We start from the raw sequence: 15,587 nt of genomic DNA, 5'->3' as shown, positions 1-15,587 counted from the left end.
TATGTGAAGATGAAGTGCATTCTAGGATCAAGGTTCTCACAAGTTAGGTATCTGCAGAGAGGAAGCTGATTCAGCCACTGTCCTGGGGATGCATTTAGGTATCTCAGTGTACATGAAAACCAGTTCTGTCAGGGGCAGGATAGACCTGCTGTGGACAGCAAGATGCAGAGGTTAACCTCTGTAGTGGTGATGGGGGCGGGTTTCTGGAGCTGGCAATAAAAAGACAGGCAGGCTGGCCTCTGCAGTGGTGAAGCATGGAACAGGAGATGCCAGGTAGGTGCCTTGGTAGACTGATGGGGCATTTACCAGAGGGCTAGAGTAGGGTGCAGGGCATGGCCCTGGAAGGAGAATCTGGCAGGGCAACAGGCCTAGGGAAGACAACAGCAAGCAAAGCAGGCCCGAGTGTGAGAGGAATGGGCATGAGGGCAGGGCTTCAGGGATGGGGGAACAAAACCCCGTTCCTGGCTGCAGTGTATTATGGACACTGGAGCTGGACAGTCTGGGTTTGAACCCAGGCCCTGCCACTCTTTTGAAAAATGATTTAATCTTTCTGAGCTTTGGTCTCCTTATTGCCAATGGGGATATTTAACCTTACTGGGTTATTTTGAGGAACTGATATGATAATCCACATAAAGGATCTGATTCAGTATCTGGATACTCTGTGACACTCAGGATCCTGTATTTTTGGCTACAGTTTATTATTTTATTTTTTTGAATAAAGACATTCTCAGTTACCCATTGTCTCACAAAAGACACAAGAGCTAAATATTTATATAGTGGCATACCAGATATACTCTTTTCTAAAAGTTACAGACATATATTCCATTTGACTTTTAGGAAAGGTTAAGAGAATAGATGTTTTATTGGTTGCTCACTGTGTATTTTCTCATTTAATCATCAAATCACCATATGAAGTATATTATCATCAGACACGCTCAGTTGTGTCCAACTCTTTGCGACCCCGTGGACTGTAGCCTACCAGGATTCTCCGTCCATGGGATTTTCCAGGCAAGAGTACTGGAATGGGTTGCCATTTCCTTCTCCAGTGGATCTTCCCAACCCAGGGATCGAACCTGAGTCTCCAGCATTGTAGGCAGACGCTTTACTGTCTGAGCCAGCAGGGAAGTCCTATATTATCATCATTACCCCCATTTCACAGATAAGACATCTAAGGTACAAACATTAAGTAACTTATTCATCATAATGTAGTTTAGTTATAGGCCCTGGTGTGACACTAGAGTGGAGAAGGCAATGGCAAGCCACTCCAGGACTACTGCCTAGAAAATCCCATGGATGGAGGAGCCTGGTAGGCTGCAGTCCATGGGGTCGCTAAGGGTCGGACACGACTGAGCAACTTCACTTTCACTTTTCACTTTCACACATTGGAGAAGGAAATGGCAACCCACTCCAGTGTTCTTGTCTGGAGAATCCCAGGGATGGGGGAGCCTGGTGGGCTTCCATCTATGGGGTCACACAGAGTCGGACACGACTGAAGTGACTTAGCAGCAGCAGTAGCAGTGACACTAGATAAGCATTGCTGGGGGCACCAGATGGTTGCTGGTTGATAAGTGTATGAAGTTAGAGCACGACCTTTAGCCCCAAGGTGACAGAAGTGCAGGTCTCCTGTTATTTCCTGTTCAGAAGTTGGTCTGGTCCCAGAGCTCAGCCTGCATTGTCACTACCTATAAAGTGCAGTAAGTTTTGGCTGAAGAGGATAGACGGACTGTGGAGCCACTGGGTCACCAGAGCTGGGAAGTGGGCTGCCCTCCCTGGCTCCTTGTTGCTTAAGGACTGATGCTCTGGCGTGCTGACTTAGGGCTGGCCAGCCCACTGCACATGGGAAGGACCAGATGGTGCCAGGCAGTAAGTGCTGTAACTGTGTTCTTCTGGGTCTTGTTTTTTGTCAGCTGCAGCTAATTTTCTGAGGATTTAGTTTCCTGTTTGGGTGGGAGATGCATTAAGTCCATTTTGGACTGATTTTCAAGAGCAGCAGCTCTCAGGATTTCAGTTTTAGTTTTCTGGATACCTTTGTGCTTATGGGCACGGGATCTTGGGAATCTGATCATGCCCAGTGTCCTCGCACCTGTCTCCCTCTCTTTGTCCTTCTTCTTGCCAGTCCCTCCAGTCGCCTCTCTTTCCCCAGTTTTCAGCCTCCCTCTCCTCACTAACTCTTTATCTTCTGGCTCGTGGCTCTTTCACCTTCACCTTCCTCTGTCTACACCTTTTCCTATCTGTCTTTTGATCTTTGAACCAACTTCTCCCTCATCATAGAACTATAGTTTTTGGAGTAGAGGGGACCTCAGAGCATCTAGTGCAGCCTGAGCCCCAGCTCTCCGCCAGCACATCATTATCCCAAGCTTAGGAATCTCCGGGAACTGAGAACTGACCCCAGCCCAGGGTGGCTCGTGCTGTGTTTACAGCGCTGTGACTGTAAACACAGTGGGGCTCCACTGATGAACTTAGTCGTTCCCTCTGCCTCTGAGGAAGTGGAACCTTCTACTGTTTGCTTCTGGTTCTCCAGAGGTCTATCTAGACAAGCAGTACTCAGGGGATATTTATTGAACATTTCCTGTGTGCCAGCCTCTGGGCTAGAGATTACAGATTGCAAAGTTGACTTGAAAGTGTCCCAAGAGTTAAGATGCTTGTGTTTAGGAAATAGACTAGATTTCCAATGACATGGTGTGTTAAGTGCTGTAATAAACAAGCTGCAGGAAGCTTGAAGGAGGAGGAATTCACTGTGCCTGGGAAGACCTCACAGAGGAGCTGATGTCTGAGCTGACTTTGGGAAGAAGAGTTTCCCAGGCAGGACTTGGGGATATGGGGCTCCATCAGGCAGCTTGACTAAGATAAAATAGAGTGAGGTATTTAACTGGAAGGAGTGAAGGAATGGGTTGGACTGATAGATTCCCTAGGAAATGGGGAAAAAAATCACATGTAACATGATGTAGAAACCACACACAGGGTGGTGCAAGGAGGTCAGGGAGCAGGAACCCTGAGGAGTAGAGGTGTGGGGGTCTAGCACTTCCTGTTGTGAGAGGACAACCTTGCTGGGTTCCAGTTACCTCTTCTGTTGATAGAGACAACTGCAATACCAGGCTGTCTGTCTTGTGGTGGGGAGAGTAGAGGGTGGAGTCTGAGTATTCAGTCCAGGTCTCAGTCGTGGAGTACAGTGCATTTAGGGAGGTCAGGCGAGCTAAACAGTTGCGAGTGTGGCTTCAGAGACAGGTAGACCTTATAAAACAGGAGGCATGGAGAAGTGGGGATTAGGAATTTAATTCAAGTGAGAACGAGAAACTTCCACATGGAATTCAGGTTCCCTAGAATGATAAATAGGGATTTTGATGGTATGTATTTGGGGAGGGGAACTTATTTGTGAAAGGCATTCTAAAGGCATGTGAGAATTTGCAGGGATGAGAATTTGCAGTGGTGAGAAGAGAAACCTAGAGTCACAGTGTGGTCTGGTAGGAAGACCTGAATTCACGTCTAAGCTCAGTCTCTCTCAAATCAGTTGTAAAATGGAAATAAGATAATTCTTATCATGGAGGGCAGCTTGAGGTAAAATAAGGTAATGTATAGAGTTCTGCTTCCATAGTGGCTCAGACGGTAAAGAATCTGCCTGCAATGCTGGAGACCTGGGGTCGATCCCTGGGTTGGGAAGATCCCCTGGAGGAGGAAATGGCATTCCACTCCAGTATTCTTGCCTGAAGAATCCCCATGGACAGAGGAGCCGGCAGGCTACAGTCCAGGGGGTCGCAGAGTCAGACAGGACTGAGTGATTAAGCGCAGCACAGCATAGAGTCCCTAGCTCAGTGCCTGGCTTACTTGCAAATAACTTGTTTCTTTCCTTCCCCTTTTCCTCCCCACCCATCCCAACAGAACTCTGAGAAAGTGGTTGACCAGGAAGAACAGGAAAAACTGGATGAGTTTTAGGTGGGCTTCCTACGTGGCGCTAGTGGTAAAGAGCCCGACTGCACTGCTCCAGTGCAGGAGACATAAGACACGCGGGTTGATCCCTGGGTTGGGAAGATCCCCTGGGAGGAAATGGCAACCCACTTCAGTATTTTTGGCTGGAGAATCCCATGCACAAAGGAACCTGGTGGACTACAGTCCATGGAGTCAAGCATAACTGAAGCAATTTTGCGTGAAAATGACCACAGGGACAGGACTCATCAAATTAGGAGCTCCTGAAGGAGTTGTGTATGACCATGGCTTTGTCTTTGCACCCTTCCATGCTCCTTGACTCCTGTTAGGTGCCCAAGAAATGTATGGATGGAATTGAACAGAAACAAATGCTTCCTGTATTTCATTTCCAGAGATAGAAGGTGTGGTGGGGAAGCACCAGGAGATAGGGTGGGATTTCTTCCCAGTTCTTCCTCCATATTGGTTGTGGTTTGGGGAGAATCCTCTTACCTCTTTTGAGCTCAGGTCCAAATCTGTGAAGTTAGGGACATGAGTCCATCAGCTCTTCCCTATTCCAGCATTGAGATTCTAGGACTTTACTGTAAGGTTTCAGATTGGTCAGACATCGCTGGTTTGCAAAGACAGCTCAGTGGAGAGCACTTCATTTATCAAATTGCAAACTGGTACAAGGCCCAGGGCTCTTCACTTAACTGGGCTGTGGCTGTCTCAACGTCAGTAATAGAGAGCAAAACATATCCAGACTCAGAGGCAGTATGCTCAAATTTTCTTCTCGTGAGACCCTGAGGTTAGAAGGCTCTTCCATCTGCACAGCCCTGACTAACATCTGCGAGACACTCAAAGGAAACAGTGGGTGACAAAAACAACGACTTTGACATTTAAGTCAGTCCTTAGTGCATGTGACCTTCCCATTTGTCATGACACCATGACAAATGTGAAGAAGCATTTCAAACATCAATAAAGGGTTCTTAAAAGAGCCCACAAGACTTGGTCTTTCCAGTCTTTTTTCACTTCCAGTTAATTATTGAGCTATAACTGGCATATAGCATCGTATATGTTTACAGTGTACAACATAATGATTTGACAGCATTATGAATACATCATGAAATAATTGTGTACATCATGAAATAATTATCACAAGTTTAATGAACATCCATCATCTTTTATAGATGCAAAACTTAAGAAATAGAAAAAAAATTTTTCCTTATGATGAGGACTCTTGGGATTTATTCTCTTAACAACTTTCATATATAACACAGTAAAAGTGAAAGTTGCTCAGCTGTGTCTGACTCTTTGCCACCCCGTGGACTACAGCCTGCCAGGCTCCTCTGTCCTTGGAATTCTCTAGGCAAGAATAATCAAGTGGGAAGCCGTTCCCTTATCCAGAGGATCTTCCTGACCCAGGAGTTGCTATGTAACATACAGCAGTAATTATATTTATTATGTTGTATATTATAACCCTCATACTTATAATTATCTTACAACTGGAAGTTTGTCCCTTTTAACTGCCTTCAAAAACCCTGCCTCTGGTAACCACAAATCTGATCTCTCTTTCTGTGAGTTTGTTTGCTTTTAAAGTATAATTGAGCTACAATACTATGTTAGTTTCTATTAGTCGATATTTCTATATATACTAAAATGGTCATCATGATAAGTCTAGGTACAATATGTCACCATACAATGATACTGCATGAATCTTGACTATAGTCTCCTTACTGTACACTTCATACCTGGGACTCATTTATTTTGCAGCTAGAATTTTGTACTTAATCTCCCTTACCAATTCCTCTTCACCTGCCCCAACCCTTCTCTTCTCTGGCAACCACCTGTTTTTGCTCTGTATATAGGATTCTGTTTCTGTTTGTTCATTTGCTTTTATGGAAAAATTATTTATTTATTTAACTGAGGGATAATTACAATATTGTGATGGGTTTTTGCCATACATCAACATGAATCAACCATAGATATATGTGTCCCCTACCTCTTGATCCCTTCTTGCACCTCCCTCCCCCCGCCATCCCTCAAGGTTGTCACAGAGAGCCAGCTTTGGGTTCCTTTCATCATACATCAAACTCCCACTGGCTATCTGTTTTACATATGGTAATATGAGAAACCTGTATACAGGTCAGGAAGCAACAGTTAGAACTGGACATGGAACAACAGACTGGTTCCAAATAGGAAAAGGAGTACGTCGAGGTTGTATCTTGTCACCCTGCTTATTTAACTTATATGCAGAGTACATCATGAGGAACGCTGGGCTGGAAGAAGCACAAGCTGGAATCAAGATTGCCAGGAGAAATATCAATAACCTCAGATATGCAGATGACACCACCCTTATGGCAGAAAGGGAAGAGGAACTAAGATGCCTTTTGATGAAAGTGAAAGAGGAGAGTGAAAAGGTTGGCTTGAAGCTCAACATTCAGAAAACGAAGATCATGGCATCTGGTCCCATCACTTCATGGGAAATAGATGGGGAAACAGTGGAAACAGTGTCAGACTTTATTTTTGGGGGCTCCAAAATCACTGCAGATGCTGATTGCAGCCATGAAATTAAAAGATGCTTGCTCCTTGGAAGGAAAGTTATGACCAACCTCGATAGCATATTAAAAAGCAGAGATATTACTTTGCCAACCAAGGTCCGTCTAGTCAAGGCTATGGTTTTTCCCGTGGTCATGTATGGATGTAAGAGTTGGACTGTGAAGAAAGCTGATCGCCGAAGAATTGATGCTTTTGAACTGTGGTGCTGGAGAAGACTCTTGAGAGTCCCTTGGACTGCAAGGAGATCCAACCAGTCCATTCTAAAGGAGATCGATCCTGGGTGCTCATTGGAAGGACTGATGCTAAAGCTGAAACTCCAATAGTTTGGCCACCTCATGCGATGAGTTGACTCACTGGAAAAGAGTCTGATGCTGGGAGGGATTGGGGGCAGGAGGAGACGGGGACGACAGAGAATGAGATGGCTGGATGGCATCACCGACTCTATGGACATGAGTTTGAGTGAACTCCGGGAGTTGGTGATGGACAGGGAGACCTGGCGTGCTGTGATTGATGGGGTTGCAAAGAGTCGGACACGACTAAGCAACTGAACTGAACTGAACTGAATGTATATGGTGGTGGTGGTTTAGTCACTAAGTCATGTCCGACTCTTGTGAGCCTATAGACTATAGCCCCCTAGTCTTCTTTGTCCTTGAGATTTTCCAGGCAATGTGTGTCAATGCTATTCTCGCAAATTATCTCACCTTCTCCTTCCCCCACTATGTCCAAAAATCTGTTCTTTATGTCTGTGTCTCCTGCTTTGTTTTTTAGATTCCACATAATAAGTGAAATCAGATAGCATTTGTCTATCTCTGTGTGTCTTATTTTACTTAACTTAATGCCCTCTAGGTTCATCCATGTAGTCACAGATGGCAAGATTTCATCCATTTTTATGGCTGAGTAATTTCCCCTTATATATACTTCTTTATCCATTCATCTGTTTCTGGGCACTTAAGTTACTTCCATATCCTGGCAGTTGTAAAAAAGGCTCCTGTGAACATAAGGGTTCATATGTCTTTTTGAATTAATTGTTTCCTTTTCTTCAAATAAATACCCAGGTGTGGAGTTGCTGGATCATATGGGAGTTCTATTTTTAATTTTTAAAGGAATCTCCATATTGATTTTCATAGGAGCTGCACCAGTTTACAATTCTTTGCACAGTGCATGGGTGGGAGCTCTGTTTTCTTCATGTCCTTCCAATCACTTTCTGTTTGTTGTCTTTTTGATAATAGCCATTCTGACAAGTATGAGATAATTTCTCATTGAGGTTTTGACTTGCTTTTCCCGATGATTAGTGATATTAAGCATCTTTTCATGTGCCTGTTTGGAAAAATGTCTGTTCAGATCCTCTGCCCATTTTCAATTGGTTGGATTGTTTGTATTTTTGATGTTGAATTGTGTAAGTTATATATAGGATATTAACCCCTTATTGGTTGTATTTTTTGCAAATATCTCCTTTCACTCACTCTCATTTAGTAGGTTGACTTTTCATTTTGTTGCTGGTTTTCTCCATTATGCAAAAGATTTTTAGTTTGATATAGCCCCATTTGTTTATTTTTGTTTTTGTTTCCATTGTCTGAGGGAACATATACAAAGAAAAAATATTCTACCCTGACTGATGCCAAAGGGCTTATGGTTTTTTCTAGAAGTTTTATGGTTTCAGGTCTTAAGTCTTTAATCCATTCAAATTTATTTTTGTGCTTTGAGAGAGGAATCTAGTTTGAGTTTTGTACTTAAAGAGAGTAATCCAGTTTGATTCTTTTGCATGTAACTGTATAGTTTTCCCAACACCATTTATTGAAGAAACTGTCTTTTCTCCATCATATATTCTTGCCTCCTTTTTTCGTAGATTAATTACCCATAAAAATGTGGGTTCATTTCTAGGATCTCTTTTTTCCCATTGAATTATGTGTCTGTTTTTGTGCCAGGACCATATCATTTTGATTACTCTAACTTTGAAGTGTAGTTTGAAATCAGGGAGCATAATACCTCTAGTTCTACTTTTCTTTCTTAAGATTGTTTTGACTATTTGGGATCTTTTGTGTTTCCATTAAAATTTTAGAATTATTTGTTCTAGTTCTGTGAAAAATGCCATTGATATTTTGCTGGGGATTGCATTGAGTCTGTATATTACATTGGGTAGTATGCTCTTTTTAACCATATTGATTCTTCCAATTTATGAACATGGGCTATCTTTTCATCTGTTTGTGTTGCCTTCAGTCTCTTTCAACAGTGTCTTACAGTTTTCTGAGTACCATTCTTTTACCTCCTTAGTTAGACTTAGTTTTATTCTTTTGCAGTGGTTGTAAATGGGATTGTTTTCTTAATTTCTCTTTTTGATAGTTTCTTGTTAGGAAATAGAAATGTGACAGACATCTGTATATTAATTCTATATTCTGCAACTTTACTGAATTCATTAATGAGTTCTAGTATTTTTTTTTTGTATGTGTGTGGTATCTTTAAGATTTTCCACGTATAATATCATGTCATCTGCAAAGAGTAACAGTTTTACTTCTTCCTCTCCCATTTGGATTCCTTTCCTTTCTTTTTATTGTCTGAGTGCTGTGGCTAGGACTTCCAATAGTATGTTGAATACAAGTGGTGAGAGTGGGCGTCCTTGTCTTGTTCTTGATCTTAAATGAAAATTTCTCATCTTTTCACTGTTGAGTATAATTTTGGCTGTGGGCTGGTCATACAAGCCTTTATTATGTTCAGGTATATTCTCTCTATAGCTACTTTGTGAGAGATTTTTTTTTATCATAAATAGATGTTACATCTCATCAAAAACTTTTTCTGCATTTATTGAGATGATAATATGATTTTTATTCTTTAATATGTTAATGTGGTATATCACATTGATTGGTTTGTGGATACTGAACCATCCTTGCATCCCTGATATATTAATCCCATTTGATCATGGTATAAGATCCTTTTAATGTATCGTTGAATTTGGTTTGTTAGTATTTTGTTGAAGATTTTGGCATCATGTTCATCAGTGATACTAGCCTGTAATTTTCTTTTTTGTGTGATATCTTTGTATAGTTTTGGTATTAGGATGATTCTGGCACCTCATATAATGAGTTAAGAAACATTCCTTCCTCTCCAAGTTCTTGGAATAGTTTGAGAAGAATAGACATTAACTCTTCTCTAAATATTTGGTAAATTTAACCTGTGAAGCCATCTCATCCAGTTTTTTTTTTTAATTCCTAATTCAGTTTTATTACTGGTAGTTGATCTGTTTATATTTTCTATTTCTTCTTGGTTCTAACTTGGGAGATTGTCCAATTTTTTGGTGTTCAATTGTTTCTGGTAATCTCTTAATGATCCTTTGCATTTCTGTGGTATTGCCTGTAACTTCTCCTTCCCCCCACCCCCCTGGTTTTATTGATTTGGGCCCTCTTCTTGATGTCTGGATAAAGGTTTGCAAATTCCATTTACCTTTTCAAAGAACCAACTCTTAGTTTAATTAATCTATTGTATTTTCAGTCTCTATTTCATTTATTTCTGCTCTGATCTTTATTATTTCTTCAGACGTTTTCAGTCTTAATAGATATTGTTCTATCCTGTCTCCTACTGGCCTATAGGCAGTGGATTCTCAACCCTATATACTTGGGAGCATTGTTCACAGAGAAGTCTTGTTTGGTAATCCCTCTTACATTGTGCCCTTTTAGGATTAGAATTTTGGCTCAATACCAACAGGCTTTGTGACTTCGGGCAAGTCCCTTAATCTACCTAAGTGTCAGTTTCTTCATCTATATTCATATAATCAGCATACATTTATTGAGTGCCTCTAATACTAGGCATTATTCTTGGCTCGAAATGTTTATTCATTGTCTTTGAGAAATTAAAGCAATTGGTCACTGATAAGATTTAGGGAACCAATGTATGACCTCCAACACTGTTCCCAGTTGTACACTATGTATTGCTGTGCTGACATACAGAGACTGAGGGGAAAATATGGTCAGTAAGCAGAGCCATACCTAACTTACCATGTCAAGGTCAGCCACCAGGGTTCTAACTGCAGGAGAACACGATGAACCTCCTGAGAGAAATAGCAAAACCATGAAATGGTATTAAAACCTTTGAGCAAGAGAGATGATGGATTCTCTCCCTGGCTTCTTGGGACATACTTTGGGTGGAAACGAGGTCATCTGGAGGCAGGAAAGACCAATGAGTGCTTGGGATCCAGTTGGATTATTAATGGTAACAGGTGCATTTGGTAGTAAGTCTGTTTCCTTTCAAATGTCTTTTGGCTTGTCTCAGGTTTAAAAGCCAACAGCTGATGGGAAATTTAGAAAGTGAAACATAATTTGAGTATTCTGTAAAATCACTTTATGAGGAGCCTGTAAAGAATTTCAGCATTTATTTATTGAGTGCGTGTTAGTTGCCAGGCACTGTGCTGGGCTGGGTATACAATTGAATGTGGTGTGATTTTATATCTATACCTATCAAATAGTGATGAGTACCTGAAGAGGGGGAAAAATCCCAGAGAGAGAATACTAACTGGAATTATCTCCTTTAGATGAAGTGACACATGAAGACCTCTTTGAGAAAGTGATATGTAGTTTAGGATTGAGGGGTTCTAGCACCTGGTCAAATAAAAGTGGGGCAGAGGAGGGGCAAAGAGCTTTCCAGGCAGCATCTTAAGCCTAGATTCTGGGGTAAGGAAGAATTTGCCCCATTTGATGAACTGAAAGGCCAGTGTGGCCTGTGTATGGTGAGAGAGGAGGGGAGTAGAAAGGGTTAAGCTGGAGAGCTGGGAAGAGCCCAGATAATGCAGCGTCTTGGAAATCATGATAAAGTGTTCAGATTTTATTCTGAAGGCAATGGGCAGCCACTGAAGTGTTACTTTTAAGATGCAGATTTACATGATCAGATTTACACTTGCATCAGTGACAACTGAAGAAGTGACATGACCCACCTCAGTGGAAGGTGAAGAAATACAACGTTGTCATGATTCCATAATAAGTCAGTGACAGGCTGATAGCATGTGTAGGGTATCATCAGGCTATGGAGCACGTAACCTCACTGAATGAGGCTGCAATAGAATCTTAATTCTCACTAAATAGTCCTGTTCATGACCCGGGACCCTCTTGGAATTATTAATTCAGCCAACATATGTTGAGTTTTTACCCAGTGATGTTGAACAAAGCAGATGCAGTGTACCACGTGTAATTGGTTAGTAATCAGTACGACCCCATCTCTTTATCGTCTTCCCTGTTCCCAGGAGCATAAAGCTGATAAATGACAATTCCTCCTTTCCACTGCAAGTGAGATTCCAACTGAATTCCATCAATGAGAAGCAATTGCATGAGACTTGGAAAGTAATGGAGGAGAAGCCACTGGTTTTCACAGTAGTTACTGAAGAGTGTGTGTGGGACAGCGGAAGTGGTTTGGGGTTTTCCTACAGATTTCTGCTATTCTCCTAAGAATCACCAATACCAGTGTTGTTGGAAGCTGAAACTACTGGTTGTAGCATAAGTTTGAACTTCAAAGTTTCCTGAAGGTGTCCTTGCTGACCTCTGCTTGCCCAATCTTTAATTCCTGTATTAATCCTTTCCCTACTTTGCATACTTGGAGTGGCTTCTGTTTCTCTGTCCAGACTCCAGTTGAAACACAAAAGACAGGGAAAAAATGAAAATAGTCTTGACATCCAATAATACTGTTGCATGGAGTGGCAGGGATGAAGGGTAATTTTGGCCACATTACTGCTGTCACCCACACTCTCCAGATTGTCCCCATTCAAGTTGCTGTGACCTGGAGACACAAGAGTTATGTTTGATAGCTTATCCTCCAATTCAGTCTTTTATACTAGAAAAGAACATCAAAGTTACCTTTATCTTAGAGACAAGAGATGAAATTGAAGCACAAAGAAAGTTGTGGTAATCCACGTCCTGAAGTGAGTTAAAAAGCCTTCAATATCTTACAGATTTTCCTGAGCCAATCAGATTGTGAAGAGGGAATAGGAAAGGGCCACCGATAAGAAGAACAGAAAGAGCACACTCTTTGCAGATCAAATAGACCTAAATGCGACTGCAGCCTGGCTCAACCTCTTACCAGGTTTACTTTTCTTCTCTGAATCTAATTATTCATCTACAAAGATAATATACTCATTTTCATAGACTTATTCTGCATATTAATGATGATGATGATAAGCAATAATTGCTGCTAACAGCTGTAAAACATGTACTGTATTCCAGACACTCAGTGCCTCATGTGAATCAACTCATTTCATTAATCCTCACAGCAACACTAGAGGCAATGGAGGTAAAGAATATAGCAGGGCTGACAAGATGACTTGTGAACATGGGTTCTGACTCTGACCCTTGAAACAACGCCAAGAAACAGGCAGTGACTTGATGGGCCTGAGAAACTGACATCAACCTGAGAAGCTCTTGATGGGAGAAGAAGGGGTGGCTGGATCTCAGTGTACATGTGGGTGCACGTTTACAGCAGTTCAGGGGAGAAGAGGGTCAGATGCCACACGGAGATGGGCCAGGCCAGAGCTTTACGATTCTGTGTTTCTCTTTCCTATCTTGCTTTGTTGTCATTTTAAGGCAGATAAACAGCAGTGGATGCCCAGAAGCACTGGGGGAAATATTAATATAGTGCTGGAATCTGGCTGAGATGGGGAGCAGGAGTCAACAGCAGGTACAGATAAATGACTCCAGCTGAGGAAGAAAATCTCTGAAAAAAAAGAGCAATGTCAGGCAGACCCTCGGTGATTTTCATTGGCAAGGTAGGTGACAAATAAGGGATGACTTACCCCAGATTATAATGCTAGAGGCTCTTCCTCCTAAGGAGGGACCCACTGCCAATTCCCTAAGCTCACTAGGAAGGGTACAACCCCATGGACTGCAGCACGCCAGGCCTCCCTGTCCATCACCAACTCAGAGTTTACTCAAACTCATGTCCATCGAATCGGTGATGCCATCCAACTATCTCATCCTCTGTCATCCCCTTCTCCTCCTGCTTTCAATCTTTCCCAGCATCAGGGTCTTTTCCAATGAGTCAGTTCTTCGCATCAGGTGGCCAAAGTATTGGAGTTTTAGCTTCAGCATCAGTCCTTCTAATGAATATTCAGGACTGATTTCCTTTAGGATGGACTGGTTTGATCTCCTTGGTGTCCAAGGGGCTCTCAAGAGTCTCCTCCAACACCACAGTTCAAAAGTTATGAAAACCATAGCTACATTTTAAAGTGCAAATTGATGATGGTACCAGTTTGCAACCTGGGATTATAAGTGGGAGCCCTTGAAACTGCAATTGGAGTCTCACCATGGGGTGGACGCACTGCCCAGGACCCTTTCCCAATTGGGACTCCAGATTGCTGTTAATGAGGGACTTCCCAGCACTGTTGAAGTCTGGATATAGGTCAGCCCGATTTGGTGATGTATATGCTGTTATTTTCCTCTATTGTTTCTATTTCTTTTAATTATTATATATTGAAATTAAGTCAGATGACCTCTTTTGTTGTTTTGTTGTTATTCAGTCATGTCTTCCTTTTTACGACCCCGTGGACTGCAACACGCCAGGCTCCTCTGTCCTCCACTGTCTCCTGGAGTTTGCGCAAACTCATGTCCATTGAGTCAGTGATGCTGTCTAACCATCTCATCCTCTACTGTCCTCTTCTCTTTTTGCCTTCCATCTTTCCCAGCATCTGGGTCTTTTCTAATCAGCCAGTTCTTCACCAGAAGAGTTGTGGCCAAAGTATTGGAGCTTCAGCATTGTTCTTTCCAATGAAGATTCAGGGTTGATTCCTTTAGGATTGATTGGTTTGATCTCCTTGCAGTCCAAGGGACTCTCAAGAGTCTTCTCCAGTATCACAATTTGAAAGTATTAATTATTCAACTCAGCTTTCTTTATGACCCAACTGTCACATCTGTCTGTACATAACTACTAGAAAAACCATATCTTTGACTATATGGACCTTTGTTGGCAAAATAATATCTCTGCTTTTTAATATGCTGTCTTAAGTTTGTCATTGATTTCCTTCAAAGGAGCAAGGGTTTTTAAATTTTATGGCTGCAATCACTGTCTGCAGTGATTTTGGAGCCCAAGAAAATAAAATCTGTCACTATTTCCACTTTTTCCCTTTCTATTTGTCATGAAGTGATGGGACTGGATGCCATGGTCTTAGTTTTTGAATGTTGAGCTTTAAGCTAGCTTTTTCACCCTCGTTTTCACCCTCACTAAGAGGCTCTTTAGTTCCTCTTCGCTTTCTGCCAGTAGAGTGGTGTCATCTGCATATCTGAGGTTATTGATATTTCTCCCGGCAATCGTGACTCCACCTTATGATTCCTCCAGCCCGGCATTTCGCATGATGTATTCTGCATATAAGGTGACAGTATACAGCCTCGTCATACTCCTTTCCTAATTTTGAATCAGTCAGTTGTTCTGTGTCTGGCTCTAACTGTTACTTCTTGACCTGCATACAGGTTTCTCAGGAGGCAGGTAAGGTGGTCTGGTATTCCGATCTCTTTATGAATTTTCCAATTTGTTGTGATTCACACAGTCAAAAGCTTTAGGGTAGTCAGTGAAGCAGAAATAGATGTTTTTTTGAAATTCCCTTGCTTTCTCCATGATCCAACAGATGTTGACAACCATAACAGAGGTAGCAAACAGAGATGCCTAAAGGGCCCAGGAAGGCCATTTCTCACAGTGAGGTTCATGGGAAACACAGTGGAGGGTGTGCAAGCCAGGCAGCCTAGCATACCCATGTCCTGTCCCTGAGAGCTGCACCAGTGGCCCAACTCCAGCTGATTGGGTTTGCAGACAGGGCCTCCAGACTGTCCAATATTCTAGTGTTTCAAAACCTAGTATGACTATAACCTATATGGACTATCCCAATTTTTCTGAATGGCCTACACAACAAAAATTTATTTTCTCAGTTCTGGATGATGGAAGTCCATGATCAAAGTGTTGTAGGGCTGGTTTCTCCTGAGTCTTCTTTTCTTGGTTTACAGATAACCACTTTCTTTCTGTGTACTCACTTGGCCTTTTCTCTGTACATGTGCGTCCCTGCTGTCTCTCCCACTTATTTTTCTTTTTTCAAAAAATATTTGTTTATTTATTTTTGGCTATGCTGGTTCCTTGTCAGTGCGTGGGCTTTCTCTAGTTGTAGACAGCATGGGCTT

General features: G+C 42.0%; 1 protein-coding gene across 2 annotated transcripts in view; it reads left to right on the top strand.

Annotated features, from left to right (window-relative positions):
* Window positions 1-15,587, top strand: part of FASLG (Fas ligand) — a 33,598-nt gene that overhangs the window by 5,448 nt on the left and 12,563 nt on the right. Inside the window, exon 1 of one of the 2 annotated variants that reach the window (XM_055418833.2) lies at window positions 1,673-1,863. The exons of the other annotated variant lie outside the window; for it this stretch is intronic. The gene's annotated coding sequence lies outside the window, so the exon portion shown is untranslated. Of the gene's footprint in view, window positions 1-1,672; window positions 1,864-15,587 lie in introns of those variants that run through there. 2 annotated transcript variants of the gene reach the window in all.

Source organism: Moschus berezovskii, chromosome 17 (genome assembly GCF_049115385.1).
Source record: "Moschus berezovskii isolate FMDL1 chromosome 17, NW_MosBer_1.0, whole genome shotgun sequence".
Classification (NCBI taxonomy): domain Eukaryota; kingdom Metazoa; phylum Chordata; class Mammalia; order Artiodactyla; family Moschidae; genus Moschus; species Moschus berezovskii.
The sequence above is the reverse complement of the archived record's forward strand: the minus strand, read 5'-3'. Positions and strand labels throughout refer to the sequence as shown.